At 37.2% G+C, this 13,705-nt stretch overlaps 1 protein-coding gene across 3 annotated transcripts in view; it reads right to left on the reverse strand.

Moving 5' to 3' along the window:
* The window catches only part of BACH2 (BTB domain and CNC homolog 2), a 407,704-nt gene that overhangs the window by 326,975 nt on the left and 67,024 nt on the right, over window positions 1-13,705 (reverse strand). The window lies entirely within an intron of this gene.

A 13,705-nucleotide genomic window follows, 5' to 3' on the forward strand; every position in this document is an offset into this window, starting at 1 on the left:
AGGCATAGAAATTATAGTTAAACCCATGGGAGCTGATAAGATCACCAAGAGGGAGAATGCAGACAGAAAAATAAAGAGGGTCCAGGCTGGAACCCTGAGGTTGACTCAGAACATTTAAAAACCTGCCAGCACAATTTTTCCTTTTAATGCCATTTTTATCATCTTTTAAAATTTTTTTCCAGTAGATGATGCTAATCTGACCTTCAAAATCTAATCAATTATAAGTTCCTTGAGGTCAAGGACAAGGTCTATTTTTTGACATGCAACTGAAATATCTAGAACCCTGCTAATTACAGGCTGTAGAGGATGCAAGCCTCTACTTAAATCTATCCTCCATTAACAGCTGCCAAAGTCTGATTACATCACACTGCTACTGGACAAACTGAAGAGATGTTCCCTTTACCTTCAGGATCAAATATTAAGTACTTTATTTGACATTTAAAGCTTTTCTCAACCTGGCCCCTTGCTACCTTTGCATTCTGACATTCTACTCCTCTCCACATTCTTATGATTCAGCCACACTAGTCTATTTGTTGTATCTAATACAGTACATTTCATGTCCCATCTCCACGCCTTTGCAATGGCTGTCTCCCTTGCCCTGAATACTTCTAAACTTCCAACTCTTAGAATTCCTGGATTCCTTTAAGATCCTGTTCAAGTGAACCACCTCACCCAGGAGGCCTTTCTTGGATACCTTTCCTTCCTCTGCTAGTGCCATCCCCTCTAGGGTTACCTTCCATCTATTCGGTATTTATGTCTATTCTGATTTATATATGTTGTCTGCTCTATTATAATGTAAGCTCCTTGGGTTTTTGTATCTTTCTTTCTTTCTTTCTTTTTTTTTTTTTTTGCATCAAGTGCTTATCACAATGCCTAGCACAGGGTAAGTGCTTTATAAATGTTCACTGATTGAGTTCACATTCATGAAATACTTGATTTGAACTCTCAATAGGAAGATGAGGGTTTCTTACCCCCAAACTCAAGTGGTTTGTTAGTATAAAGCCGTGTGCTAAAGAATTATTTATTTTGTTCTCAAAAAGAAAAGAACAACATTTGTTAAAACTATAAAACAAACAAAAAAAAAACTGCACGGTTGTTGGATAACACCCAGAGAAGTCAAATTTAGAGTCGGGGCAATCTGACAACCTGATGCCTATTTCCTAGGCCTGCCCTGACATAATACCTCTTGGGTTTTAGAATAAGCAAGAACTTTGGAAGGTCCCTTTATTACTATTTACAAGTGAAATAAGGGCAGCTGGATGTCCACGTGGCTAGAGAATCAGGCCTAAAGTCAGGAAGATGAGTTCAAATCTGGCCTGAGACACTTACTAGCTGTGTGACACTGGGCAAGTCACTTAATCCCGTTTGCCTCAGTTTCCTCATCTGTAAAATGAGCTGGAGAAGGAAATGGCAAACCACTCCAGTATCTTTGCCAAGAAAAACCCAAATGGGGTCACAAAGAGTTGGACAGGACTGAAAAAAATGACTGGACACCAAGTGAAATAACCAAGAGGAACCTACTAAGGACTCACAGCACAGTATGATGCAGTTTCACTGAACTTGAAATTCAAATTATACACCCAAGCTAAAGAATAGGTATGGAGACTGGACCCAGGAATTCCTTGAGACAAGGAACTCCCGGGTGAAGAAATTCCCTGTATAAATGCAGGTCAACCCCTTTCTGCTCAATTTACAGTCTTAGAGAGTTGCCTAGAATAGTGCTTTCCAAATTTTGGGCCTCGGACCTTTTATACTAAAAAAAATTGATGATTCTAAATAGTTTTTGTTTACAAAGGTTATATCTATCAGTATTTACCATACTAAAAGTTTTAAATGATTAAAATCTTAAATATATATTAATTTAAAATAATAAACTGTTTTATGTTAACATATTTCCATGAAAATAGCTATATTTTCCCAAACAAAAAAAAAAACTACTGAAAAGAATATTGCTGTTTTAGATATTTTCACAAATCACTTCAATCTCCAGCTTACTAAAAGACAGCTAGATTCTCATATTTGTTTCTGCACTCAATCTGTTGCAATACGTTGTTTTGATTGAAGTATAGGTAGGAAATTTGGAAAAAGGAAGAGACTTTTAAGAAGCAAATACTATCTTATTATTAATATGAAAATAGTTTTGACCTCAAAGACCCTTGAAAGGAATCCTCAGGGGTCCTTGGGCCACTCTTCCAAAACTGCTGGCCTAGAACACTGAATTAAGTGACCTAGGGTCACAAAGCTAGTATGTGCCAAAGGCAGGACTTGTTTCCGTTCCTCCTGGCTCCCAGACTGAATCTCTTTCCATCACACCATACTACCTCTCTTTTTTGACTTATTGCTAAAGAAAACTCAAGAATAGAAAAGAAAGAGTGGGGAGACAGTGTCAGAGAAATGACAGATGACAGATGTAAAGGTCTACTAGGGAGGGAAGGTCTCATTTAAGAGGTGACTGTCAATCTTTTCTCAGTCTTTCAAACACCTGCGAATTTAACAGACTACCCAGGTACCAGTGGTAGAATCAACAACTAACCTAAGCAATTTTGCTCTGGGAATCTAAAAGTTAATGTTATACTGTTTGAATGTATAATCAGGGCTTCTCGTTGCCCACGTGATTTGATAATCCTGTATACATACATATATCAAAGGTACTTCTGGGCTTTAGGTTAGAGATTAGGGTAACAAGCAGTTATAATAATCACAATACCACCATTTGCCATTCCACAGTGCTTTTAAATTTTATTTTTTTTTCGCTAGGCAATGGGGTTAAGTGACTTGCCCAGGGTCACACAGCTAGCTTTTAAATTTTAAGAGGGCTTTCATAGCTAGCATTTCATTTTATTTTCACAACAACCTGATGAGGGAAACATAACAGGTTCTCTCTATTTCAGAGGCAAGGCCACAGGACTGAGGCTAATTAACTTGCCTAAGAACATACTGCTAGAGAACTATGCCTCCTGCCTCCTAACCCAAGCTTCTGACACTGAACCACCTTGGCAGCCTCTGAGGAGAAGAAAACTCAAGCCATTTCAATACTACCAATTCATTTTAACAAATGTTTATTCGATGTCTATTATATGCAAGGTAGGCCCTTGAATGACACACCCAAACCCATTTTTAAGAAGCAACAACTGAGAAAAAATGAATGCAATAATAACCATCTGTTTTTGGACATTTCAGGAAAGCATATAGCATGCTAAGTTGTTAACCTGCAGAGATGTCTAACTCTAGCTTTTTTCAAGATTCAGCTCAAATGCCAACTGCCACAAAAGGCTTTTCCTGTCTCCCACTATCCCCTCCCCCCAGCCACTTGAACCATCGCCTCTAACTCTTGTTTGTATCTTGTATGTACCAATCTATTAACATGTTACCTCCATTAGAATGTAATCTCCTTGAGGGGAGGGCCTAGTTTTGTCTTTTCTTTTTATTCCCAGCACCTACAACAGTGCCAGGCACATAGTAAGCAACTAATACATGCTTGTTGATTGTTAGTTCTATTCTACTATCTTTTATACTATTTCCCTTTACAGATAATTCTATTACGGTCATTTCCTAAGCAGACTCTCACATAGCAGCAACAATATCAATGACTAGGAGGTTTCTCGTATTATATACTGAGAGAACTTTACAGATTAGTAGAGCAAATACATTCCATATATATTCCTCACAAACTTCAGAATTTGAATTTTTAATATGTGGTAATGTAAAACACAGAAGAAGTTCAAGGCCTTAGTATTTTCTCTGAGTTGGACTGGGCAGATGCTTATTTTAGTACCTAGAACAAACTTGACTTCCACTAGTCTTTGGGATTCATTTCCTCCAGTTTTGGGTCCCTACTGTGTCAGAGGAGGAAAAGGCATGGGGAAGGGCATCACAAGATTTGTCATCCTTTCTATCTGGGATGCTGTCCTCTTCAGCAACCTCCACTTCCAAAAATTCCAAAAATTCAACCCCCCCTTTTTTAAATACACCAAATGGCTGAAGAATGCCTATAGTTTAAAAAAAAAATTAAAAATACCAAAAGATATGTGAGTAAGGAGGGCATGGAGGAGCCTTTCACAAAACGGAAGGGCCCATTGCCAGGAACTGAGAAAAGTGGTCTCACAGCCACTGCCGACCATCAGTCAAAAAGCCAGCATTTACTACGTGCCAGGCACTGTGCCAGCTGCCTGAAGATAGAAAGCGAAAAACCAAACCATTCTTACTCTCAAAGAGCTTATGTTCTCATCATCACCAGATCATCTTATAATAACAAACACCTTTGTAACATCATTTATTGCTGACATACAGTTTTATGCTGCTTACATGGTTTTATAATTATAATCGCATCATGTAGAACTCTCCCAAGTTGCCCAGGAGAACTTCACACTCATGGTCAAGGCAAGCTGGAAGTCAGTATGGAACATAGAACCCCATTTCATTCTCATGAAATGACAGAGCCAGCAGTGAGAGATCCTTTAGTTCAAATTCTTCATTTACAGATGAAGAAACTGATCCCAGAGAGGTTACACTACCAATCAGTGCATTATCTACTTTGCTCATTTATCCTCCTGCCATAGTCTGACTGACATCCTCGTTGAGACGTAAAATACCTCTAGCTTTGCTTAGAGCCACGTTTTGTTTCTCTAAAGGAACACAGTTCCAATTTTACAATGGAAGGCAATAAGAAAATAGGTTTTAGTTTACCAAATTTTCACCCACAGATAATCTGTTTTTTAATTTTATTTTTTCTCAATTGCATATAAAACTTTTTTTTAACATTTTAAAAAAATTCAGTTCCAGATTTTCTCCCTCTCTCCTTTTACCCCTGCCTGGTAAGGATAGAAATTTGATATAGAGTATACATGTGCAGTCAGGCAAAATATTTCCATATTAGTCATGTTGCAAAAGAAAATGCAAAGCAAAAAAAAAATATAATAAACCAGCCCAAGAAAAATAAAAAAAGTATGCTTCAATTGCATTCAGACTCCATCAGTTCTTTCTCTGGAGGTGGGTAGCATTTTTCATCCTAAGTCCTTTGGAATTGGCTTGGATCACTGTATTGCTGAGAATAGCTAAGTCATTCATAGTTGATCATCATACAATATTGCTGTTGCTTTGTACAATATTTTCCTGCTTCTGCTCACGTACTTTGAATTAGTTCATGGAAGTCTTCCCAGTTTTTTTTCTGAAAGTATCCTGCTTGTCATTTCTTATAGCCCAATAGTATTCCATAACAATCATATGCCACACAGTTTGTTTAGCCATTTCCCAACTGACAGCCATCCCCTAGATTTCCAATTCTGTGCCACCACAAAGAGAGCGGCTATAAATATTTTTGTATATATAAATCCTTTTCCTTCTCCTCTGATCTGTTTGACACACAGATCTAGTAGCGGCATTGCTGGGTCAAAAAGCATGCATAGTTTTATAAAGCTTTGGCATAGTTCCAAATTGCTCTCCAGAATGGTTGGATCCGTTCACAACTTCACCAACAGTGCGTTAGTGCCCCTATTTTCCCACATCCCCTCCAACATTTATCATTTTCTTTTTCTGTCATATTAATCAATCTGATAGGTGTGAGGTGGCACCTCAGAGTTATTTAAATTTGCATTTCTCTAATCAATAGCAATTTAGAACATTTTTTCTTATGACTATAGCTTTAATTTCTTTTTCTGAAAACTGCCTGTTCATATCCTTTGACCATTTATCAATTCTGTTTCTTCTTTTTATTGCTATAGCTAACATATCTAGTACAGTATTGAAAAACAGTGGTGATAGCATCCTTCCTTCACCCTGATTTTCTTGGGAAGGCTTCTAGCTTATCCTCATTACAAATAATGCTTGTTGATAGTTTTAGATAGATACTACTTATCATTTTAAGGAAAGTTCCATTTATGCCTATTTTTTTCTAGTGTTCTTAACAGAAATCAGTGTTGTATTTTGTGAAAGGCTTTTCCTGCATCTATTGAAATATGATTTTTGTTGCTTTTGTTATTGATATGGTCAATTATGCTGATATTTTTCCTAATATTGTACCCGCCTTGCATCCCTGGTATAAATCCCACCTGTTCATAGTATATGATCTTTGTGATATATTGTTGTAATCTCCTTGCTACTATTATATTTAAAATTTTTACATCAGTTTTTATAAGGGAAATTGGTCTATAGTTCTCTTTCTTTGTTTTTGCTTTTCCTGATTTAGGTATCAGCACCACATTTGTGATGTAAAAGGAATTTGGTAGGACACCTTCTTTGTCCATTTTCCCAAATAATTTACATAGTATTGGAATTAAGTGTTCTTTAAATGTTTGGCAGAATTCTCTTGTGAATCCATTTGATCCTGGGTATTTTTTCTTAGGGAACTCATTTATGGCTTCTTCAATTTCTTCTTCTAAAATATGGTTAAGTATTTTATTTTCTCTTTTGTTATCTGGGAAATTTTTATTTTTGTAAATATTCCTCCATTTCATTTACATTGTTAGATTTATTGGCATACACCTGGACAAAATAGCTCCTAAAAACAACTGCTTTAATTTCAACTTCATTGATGGTGAATTCACCCTTTTGATTTTTGATACTAGTAATTTGGTTTTTTTATTTTTTTTTAAATCAAATTAGCCAATGGCTTCTCTATTTTATTTTTTCACAAAACCAGCTCCCAGTTTTATTTATTAGTTCAATGGTTTTCTTAGTTTCAATTTTATTAACCTCTCCTTTGATTTTCAAGGTTTCCAATTTAGTGTTTAATGAGGGATTTTTAATCTGTTCTTTTTCTAGTTTTTTTTTTAATTGCATGCCCAATTAATTGATCCTTTTTCACTGATGCAAGCATTTAGAGATATAATTTTAATTGTATTATGGTCTGAAAAGGATGCACTTAATATTTCAGTTTTTCTGCATTTGGTTGTGATGTTTTTATGCCCCAATACATGGCCAATTTTTGTCTAAGTGCCACGTATAACTGAGAATAAAGTGTATTCCTTTCTATGCCCATTCAGTTTTCTTCAGAGGTCTATCATATCTAACTTTCTAATCTTTTCCTTAACCTCTTCCTTGCTTATTTTATGGTTAGATTTATCTAGTTCTGAGAGGGGAAAGTTGAGGTCCCCTACTATTATAGTTTTACTATTTCCTCCCATAACTCATTTTAACTTCTTTAACAATCTGGATGCTATGCCATTTGGTACATACATGTTTAGTATTGATATTATTTCATTGCCCATAGTACCTTTTTAGAAAATGTAGCTTCTCTGCTTATCTCTTTTAATTAGGTCTATTTTTTTGTCTGAGATCATGATTTGTGCCCACCTTTTTTTTTAAACAAAGCTGAAGCATAATAGAGTGTGCTTTAGCCTCTTATTTTTTATTTTTTGTGTGTCACTGTTTCTTGTAAACAACATATTGTTGGATTCCAGTTTTTAATCCATTCTACTATCTGCTTCAGTTTTATGGGTGAGTTTATCCCATTCACAGTTATAATTACTGCATATTTTCCTCCATCCTCCTTTTCCCTGTTTATCCTTCTCCTTCTTTCTTTTTACCCTGTTCCTGCTCAAAAGTCTGTTTTGCTTCTGACCACTGTCTCCCTTATTTCACTCTCCCTTCCATCACCTTCAACCCTCTTCTTGTCTCCTTACCCTCCTACTTCTTTGTAGGGTAAGAAAGATTTCTATAATCAATTGAGTGTGTATCTTATTCCCTCTTTGTGCTAATCCCAATGAGAGTAAGGTATAAGCATTGTCTGCCACCCCTTCCCATCATCCCCTCCACTGTTCCCTTTTGCACATCTTTTATGGGATAATTTTCCTTATTCTTCCTTTCCCTTCCCTCTTCTCCTACTGCATCCCTCTTTCTCACCCTTTAATTTTATTTTCTTGAGAACACCCCATCATAGTCAACTCACATCCATGCCCTCTATGTATACTTCTAACTGCCCTAAGAATGATAAAGTTTTTAGGAATTACAATTATCATCTTCCCATATAGGAATGTAAACAGTTTAACCTTATTGAATCCCTTATGATTTCTCTTTCACATTTACCTTTCTATGCTTTTCTTGAGTCTTATTTTGAAAGTCAAATTTTCTATTTAGCTCTGGTCTTTTCACCAAGAATGCTTGAAAATCCTCTATTTCATTAAATATCCATTTCCCCCCTGGTAAGATTATATTAAATTGTGCTGGATAAGTTAACTCTTGGTTGTAATCTTAGACCCTTTGCCTTAAGAATATCATATGCCAAGCCCTTCAGTCCTATAATACAGAAGCTGCGAAATCTTGTGTAATTCTGACTATGGATCCATTACATCTGAAGTGATTCTTGCTGGATGCTTGCGATGTTTTCTCCTTGACCTGGGAGCTCTGGAATTTGCTATAAAATTCCTGGGAATTTTCATTTTGGAATCTCTTTCAGTAGTCGATCTGTGGACTGTTCCAATGTCTATTTTACCCTCTGGCTCTAGGATATTGGGGCAGTTTTCCTTGATAATTTCTTGAAATATGATGTCTAGACATTTAGGGGGTTATGGCTTTTAGGCAGCCCAATAATTCTTAAATTATCTCTCCTTGATCTATTTTCCAGGTCAATTGTTTTTCTGATGAGATATTTCACATTTTCTTCTATTTTTTCATTCTTTTCATTTTGTTTTATTGTTTCTTGATGTCTTGTGGAATCATTAACTTACACCTGCCCAATTTTAATTTTTAAGGAATTATTTTCTTTGGTGAAAGTTTGTACCTCTTTTTCCATTTGGCCAATTTTAATTTTTTAAGGAGTTCTTTCCTTCATTGAATTTTTGTACCCCTTTTTCCATTTGGACAATTCTCTCTGTTAAGGTATTATTTTCTTTGGTATTCTTTTGTGACTCTTTTACAAAGCTGTTGCCTCTTTTTTCATAATTTTTCTGCATTACTTATATCTTTCCCCAGTTTTTCCTCTACCTCTCTTATTTGGTTTTTTAAAATCCTTTTTGAGTTCTTCCAGGAATTCTTGTCAGGCTTGTGTCCAATTCACATTTTTTTTCTTTGAGACTTTGATTTTGTAACTGCTTTGACACCACTTTCTACTTCTGAGTTTGTTTCTTGATCTTCCTTATCACCATAGTAACTCTTTACAGTTGGGTTCTTTGTTGTTGTTGTTGACTCATTTTACAGCCTGTTTCTTGAATTTTACCTTGAGGTTAAAGTTGGGCTCTACTACTGGGGTGGAAAGGGCACTGTCCCAAGCTTCAGGTTTTTCCTACTGCTGTTTTTAGAGCTAGTAATGGGAGTCTCTAGGTTGTAGGTGCTTCCAAGGTATGATGATCTAAGGAGAGCTGTGATCATTGCTCTCTTGGCCTGTGATGTGATCTTTACCCAGGAAGGGACTTTGTTCCCCTGTAGCCACAAATGCTAGTACTCCTCTTAGACCTAGAACTGTGACCAGGTCCCCCACTCTCCAGCAGTCACAATCATTAGTGCTTCTTTCTGCTTTGGAATTGAGACCAGGGTCCCTACTCCCTAGTGAGCGACCAAAGCACTCTTTTCCACCCTGAAACTGTGACCAGGTCCCCTCCTCTCCTGCAGCCGCAAGTGCTAATGCTTCTCTTCGCCCTGGGACTGTGACTCAGACCTGCATATGGACAATGCAACAGGGTCCTGAACCCAGCACCAGCAAAGGATCCCCTGTAATCTCTTTCTGACCATTTGTCCAACCTCTTCATTGTCTGCGGGCTTAGAGCTTCTGAAGTTGTTGGGCCCCAGTGCAGCCGCCTCCAAGGCCTGAACTAAGCTCCAGGCCAATCACCACCTGCATGGTACAGACCTTGCTTGCTCACTTCCTAAGTTGTCTTGGGCTGGAAAATTGTTTTGCCTGAACTTTTTTGGTTCTATAGCTCCAGAATTTGATTTGAAGAATAATTTTAAAGTTGTTTGAAGGGGCATTGGGAATATTCAGGTAAGTCCCTGCTCCTATTTGTTATCTTGGCTCCACCTCCCACTTACAATTTGTCAAGGATCTATATCCTAGGTAAATGGAGGGACAGGGGTATTATATACATATATATATATATGTATATATATATGCATGCATCTTTATATATATTCATGCTCACACCAAAACACGTGTCGAGGAATTCTGTCTTTCCAAGATGCTACATGATTCTCGGACCTATCTTTCCAAGTATTTTTACTGCCAAATGTCACTTTATCAAGGTTCTATAAAATTTACATATTCCCTCATTGCCACTTCTATTTCTGTTTAGCTTTCTGGAAAAGCTAAAAACTCGAATCAAGGTATTACAGCCATGCTCTATTTCTCCCTCATTCCAATCCAGTGATCCTAGTCCAGAACCTAATCCAAAAGATTACAAATTGGCACCCTAATAAGTTGTCATGGCAACCCCAAGCTGTCACTCATTCCATGTCCCAGGGCTGTAAATTCTCATTTTTAGTCTATACATATCTTACTATTTCAAGAGCAACACCAACTACAATGAAATATAATATGTCAGGTGCCAAATACAATAAGAGAATGGTACTTGCTATTGCAGACAATCAGAAATGATTTTCAGTTGCTTCTGCTTTCAGAAATCCAACAAATCATTATGTTCTAAATCCACTGGGCTGGTCCTCAAAGGGATGACATTTATTTTAGATTCTTTCAATTTTTACTTGATCCATCAATATTTAAGATTATTAAAAAAAAAATATCAACTGCCTCCTGAGTTGAAAAGGCCCTCTAGAAAAACAAATGGCATTTACCTTCTAAACCTGGGGCAATGAATTAGTTATCTACTGACATAATATTAAATTATAATAAAATGTAAAATGATGCTAAGACTATCAATTAACATAATTTTTCACTCATCTTTTAAAAAACAATATTATCCCAGTGATACTTTATCATGGAAAATACTGGAATACTATAATCTCTAAAGAATCAAAACCATAGGTGACCCAAAGGATCACAAAGAATATCAATGGTCATTATGAGAAGGCTACAGTGTATCTCTAAGTAGTATCCACTGTATCTATGCATAAAAAATAGCTTAAGAGAATACATCAAGGAAATGTGTGACTGGAAGAGGAAATATTGAAAATAACTGCTAATTGGTGGACAGCTATCCTGGTAGATGAGTATTGTACTGGTACCTATGAAATGCAGAAGGATCTGGTGGAAGGATCCCAGCACACTGAGTATAGAGCCTCTTTGGGGAATCTATGGAGAACATGGGTAAGAGTTATAGAAAAAAAGAAGGTGGATAGATCAAGGTCTGCACTGATCAGGGGGGTAATCACATTGATGATATCATAGATTCATGGAAACACTAAAAAAGACTTTGAGGGTAAAAACTGACTGGGGTCCAAAGTTCTTAAAATTTCAAAATATGGAAAGTAGAGCTTACGAATACACAGCTAATGCTCAATTCTTCATTGTCAAGGGGTAGAGGCATATATATTAGTACACTAAACAGATAATCCACAAGCCCATTTTTATCTAATAGTTTCCTTCTCCCACCTTCAAATAACTGGCTGAGAGTGCTTTTTACTTTGGAGATAGCAGGGTCTATCCCCAAACAGGGCACCTATCCCCTCTCCCATTACTCCATAGCAACAGCAAAGCCCCAGGCCCAATCTTATCAGAGCTATATTTAGGGAAAGGGGAGAATAAAGAACCTGGTGTCTTAGGTTTCTACTACAAGCACACTACCTGGTGCACAATAAACACTTAATAAATGTCTGTTGATTAATTGATTGGTTGGGATCATAGGAATAGTCAGTTGACAAATAGGGAAGGCTATTTTTGCTCTACCTTTTCCCCCACCCTCATCTCACCTGCAGAGTTTCCAAAGGGAGCTATCCACCTTCTGGCAAAAGTGTTAATGAAATACAAAATGTCCAAAAAATGAACATTACCCAGAAGGAAGAGGGAAAATAAAGGACAAGATAATCTGGAAACCCTGCAAACTCAATCCCTAAATAACCCATAATCAGACATATGGCATATCATCATAAAATACATATTTTCAAAATCCTAAACTTAAAGTGAATGAAGAAATGTCTGCAGTGAAGCTGAGATGCTAAAAATCTTGAAACTATGAGTAACCAATGCATGCACTTATTTATAGTTGTAAAAGGGTCTGTTAATGTATGAACGCTTTTCCCCTGTAGAGATTTTAAAATCAATTTCCACGAAACCTCTAATACTTAAGTGAGTTTCCCTGTCTGAGGTTTTTCAAGTCACCAATGAAGCAAGGAGATTTCATATTAAGATGTTATAGATCATGGGGTCAGAAAAGACCAAGGGTTGAATCCTGGCTCTGCTGATACCTACTGACCACAAGAAAATCAGGTAAAGCCTAAGCCTCAGTTTCCTTATCTGTAAAACGAGAATGATATAGCTACAGTAACTCCATCTCACAGGGTTGTTTTGAGGATAAATAAAATAACATCTGTAAACTGTTTTCTGTTTACTGTTCTCGAAAGAGCAGTTCAGCTAAGCTCTGAGAGGCTTCTTACCAGGTGGGCTAGAGGGTGATGGATTTTTAGGGCCACAGTAACTCTTCACAATTCCATTTAACAAGCATTTATTAAGCATCTATTATTATCGAGGGGCTGGAAGCCTAGAGGCAAAAATGAACAGTCTTTGCCTTCAGGGAGTTTACATTCTGCTGGATGACTACCAATTTGGAGGGGCTGAGAACTGCACCAGAAAAGGAAATATCCACACCAAGGAAGCTACAAATTCCCAAAGAACTGAAAAATTAAACAGTTATAAGTCTTCATCAGCAGCTTGGTGTCATAAAGAGGAAAAAGGAACCTCTTAAATGATACAAAGGAGACTGAACAGAAGGCAGACCAGTTTATTAGCTGTGTAACCCTGGGCAGGTCACTTAACCTCTATTTGCCTAGGAGGCAACTAGGTGGCTCAGTGGATAGAGCACTGGGTCTGAAGTCAGGAAGACCTGAGTTCAAATCCAGCCTTAGACACTTGCTAGATTTGTGACCCTGAAAAAGTCACTTAACCTCTGTCTGCCTTAATCCATTGGAGAAGGAAATGGCAAACCACTCCTGTATATTTGTCAAGAAAGTTTCATGGACATGATTCACAGGGTCATGAAGAGTTGGAAATGACTGAACAACAATTTTCTACTAAAGCCAACCATGACCCCCTCAGAGCAGCACCAGAGATGAGGGTTCCCTGTGGGCCGCAGGGCAACATCAGTGAAGCACCAGGTAAACAGTCAGGGCCTGAAGCCCATAGCACAAGAAGCCTGAGACAGTACCCCTTCCACCCTGGGAGCAGTGCTCAAATTTAAAAGAACAGAAAAGGCCAAAAAAGATGAGCAAAAAAACAACAAAAAAAGAATCTGACCATAGAAAGTTATTATGGTGACAGCGAAGACCAAGACACAATCTCAGAAGAGAATAACAATGTCAAAACACCTATGGGCAAAACCCCAAAGAAAAATAGGAAGTGGTCTCAAGCCCAGAAAGAACTCATGGAAGAGCTCTAAAAGGACCTTTAAAATCATATGAGAGAGGTAGAAGAAAAATTGGGAAAGGAAATGAGAGTGATACAAGCAAATTAAGAAAAAAAGAGCCAACAACTTGGAAAAAGAAAGCAACTGCTTAAAAAGTAGAATTGGTCAAATGGAAAAAGAAGTACAAAAGTTAAGTGAGGAAAACAACTCCATAAAAGTGAGAATTGGGGAAGTGGAAGCTAATGATTCCATGGGATATCATG

This window comes from Vombatus ursinus, unplaced genomic scaffold, assembly GCF_900497805.2.
Source record: "Vombatus ursinus unplaced genomic scaffold, bare-nosed wombat genome assembly UNPS02000582.1, whole genome shotgun sequence".
NCBI lineage: Eukaryota > Metazoa > Chordata > Mammalia > Diprotodontia > Vombatidae > Vombatus > Vombatus ursinus.